The sequence below is a fragment of the Centruroides sculpturatus genome, unplaced genomic scaffold (genome assembly GCF_000671375.1).
Source record: "Centruroides sculpturatus isolate CEXI.00-Female unplaced genomic scaffold, Cexi_2.0 scaffold166, whole genome shotgun sequence".
Lineage (NCBI taxonomy): Eukaryota > Metazoa > Arthropoda > Arachnida > Scorpiones > Buthidae > Centruroides > Centruroides sculpturatus.
Window position 1 is genome coordinate 412,434 of NW_019384423.1, and position 3,516 is coordinate 415,949.

A 3,516-nucleotide genomic window follows, 5' to 3' on the forward strand; every position below is an offset into this window, starting at 1 on the left:
TCACAAAAATTTTTACTAATTTTTAATAAAAATATTTTATATTGCACATATTTATTGTTTAAAATGTAAAAAGTAATATAATAATAATAATAATAATATATTTAATAATAAAGTTAAATTTTATAGATTTTTCGATTTAAAAAACAATTAAAGTATTAAGAAAGCTTTTCATAAATTCAGGCTTTATTACAACAACGTGTTTTATATATATAAAATTATAAATAAAATAAGAAAGACTATACATTTTTTCTTATAAGTGAATTTATAAGATGTTTAAATTTAGTTTTAAAACTGTACTTAACAGAAGTTACATTTAAGAAAACAGAGAAAATCGTGTGTTTAATATGGAAATAATGTGTTCGATTTTTTGTAATTTGCCTATATTGTTCAGATAAGAATTAAAGAAAGTATTCCCGAGAGACCTTACAGATAGCAGTTATACTACGTTTTTAGAGTTGTTTTCCTTCCGCAGCAAAACAATAGAAGTCTTTCATTCAATGTAGACGATTACTTTCAACCGAAATCCAATATTGTTACCTTTAGAAAAAGAATAGTTTTATAAGGAAGTGTTAGAAAGAGCTGAATAGGAGTAAAAAGATACTTTAAAAATTACTAAATGGATTCTCCCATTTGAAAGAAAAAAATCACAAAAAGGTTTATATTATTATTCTCACTTTAAAACAAACTTTAAATTTATCGTTATTCACACAATACGAAGATAAATGATAACATTTATTTGAGATTTACAACAAACAACTATCATGAATTATTTATTGAAAGTATTTAAACCTTATTTTCTCTATTTTTTAAAGATTTACGAATTACAAATAAAAATGTTTATTAATTTTGAAGAAAGTGTGACAAAATTAAAAAAAATTTATCTATGAAACAATTCTCAAAGCATTAATAGTATATAATTTTATTATCTTTTGAAATTTAAAATTTAAAAATATACATAAGAATACGTTAGATTTTGGAATTTAAAAGTATTAGTTAAACACATGCTTCTTATTTCATAATTTAAAAAGTATTGTATTGTTTTTCTATGTGTTTTCTGTGTTAAAATATAAAAATTGAAATATACTCTGATTAAGAGAAGTAACAACTTATATGAGAATTGATATAGAAAGTAACAGTATCAACAATTGAACTGAAACAGAATAATAATAATATAATGCACAGAATCTGAAGAAGTCCACAAAATAATAATCACTACAGAGTTCTAGATATTGGACTTTTATGGACGTCTGTGAATAATGTGTAATAGCAAAAAAAAAAATAAAAAAATATTCATATTGTTAACTATAATAGTATATTATAGACATTTTAATAAAATATAATTTAAAATGCTTTAAAATATTTGTTAACCTACGTAAAATAAAAAAGAACATTACATAAAAATAAAACAAATTTTTAGAGCTTAAAATAAGCTAGAGTTAAAACAACGTTTTTTAATAATTAAATAAATAAAAAGTAATAATTTTTACATAAATGCTTTAGGACACACTTTACTTCCAAAACTTAAAAAAATAATAGGATTTAAAAGATTATATTCGAAAATACGGGGATTATACAAAACAAAGAATAACAATCATTTTTTTTATTTTAATATAACATTAAATTGCTCTTCTAAACATAAATAAAAATTAATTAAGGTAAAGCATTTTATAGACATACTAATATAATAATAATTCTAATGATAAATTTTTATAAAATCAATACTTTGTTAATTTTAGAAGATTAAAAATATAGAAAGGTTACTTCAACAAAAAAACTATTTTTTTATTTTAGGCAATTGATTATATTTGATTATTTAATACTTTAAATACAGTAGAATTTAATGCAAAAATAAATATTAAATAAAAGAAAAGCATTAATTAAAATATTTAAAATTTTAGAAATAGCAAACAATTTTTGAATGATTCATGAGTAAAAAAACAAACGAGCATGGTTAAAAACAATTTTAAAATGTTCTTCCTTAATCTACTTTACGGATTACTTGATTATGTATCGATTAAATTTTTTTGTTTAGAAATAATTCTTAGTTATTCTTTACTTATTTACGTTTATTCGAAGATACAAAGTTATTTAACATCATTTTCACAAAAACATTTTAACTTCACGAGATACTCAAATAACGATATTTCATCATTTAAACAACTTTCTTTATTTGTTAAATATATTTTAGCAAATTCATTCAAATCTAAAATTAATTGTAATTGTAGACTGTAAATTCTATGCGTTTTATATATGAAATGCATTGTGTTTTTAGGAAATCCTTCATAAAGTATTTATGGAAGGAGTACATGCACATTCAACATTTTTATATTGTTAATGACATAGAATTTATTCCTTTAAAAAATAATTTACATTCTGTTAATCTAAAAGAACATTCCTTACAGATTTTCTGATTGAAAAAGTTATTCCATATCAGAAAGACTTATCTCATCTTATGTTCTTTAGAGCAGGTTTATTTGAAAAGGTTTTGTAAAGAATATAAGACGATCCTTTATGCAATAGAATAAACACTCTTACGAAAGTTATTTAATAGAAAATTAATAAAGCATTAGAATAGAATAGATTAGAATAGAAAGAATATTAATAACTAGCAGGTAGGCCCGGCGTTGCTCGGGCAAAAGTAACGATAGGGAAGATTAACATTATTACGTTATAGTCAACCTTACCCGTTTTCACAGAATGCAAGCATTGGGTCCCCTGTTTCCGGACTGATTAGAGAATTTTTAGAAGGGTCTAAAAACATGTTCGATTTCTCGCAAAAACGAAAAACTTGCATCTGCGTCTTGCACGTCGCTTTCTTTTAACAATTCCTTTGTTATGTAACACTTCCATTGTTGACATTTCCATTGTTACTTAACACTTTCATTGTTGATGGAAGTGTTAAGCCTTGATCCTGTCTCTCTCCCCCCCGGAGGAGAATTTCGAAAAATCCCTTCTTACTTGTTAGTGTGCGTTCTCGTAACGTACCCTAACTGTGTACGGAATTTCAACTTTCAACTCCTAACCGTTTGGGCTCTGCGCTTATTATTATTATCATTATTATTATTATCAACCCGTCTCGATTATATATTAGATAGAATAAAATTTGAAAGAATTTACCTAAGAAGTATTTTTAGATGCAAATTGCTAGATATCATATAAGCAGGCTTACTAGCACTAATAATATATTGGCTACTTCTCTCTCTTAACCTTACTAGATTCATGTTTAATTACAATATAAAAATTTAAGTTTATTTCATTTCTGTATTTTTAATTGAAATTTCTGAATATTTTATTTTATTTTATTTTTTTATTTCGTCCTGTGGGAACTATGACAGCTTTTTATCTCATACTCGTCGTGGATTCTGCCTGATGAGTATCCGGAACAAATTACCATAAAAAATTACTGGGGTTCTGACCATCTTGATTTCAGCTTTTGTTCTTTTGAGTGGTAGGAAGACGCCTGAACCGCCTCAACCATCCAGCCGTCATTTTCAAGTATTTTTTAAATTATATATT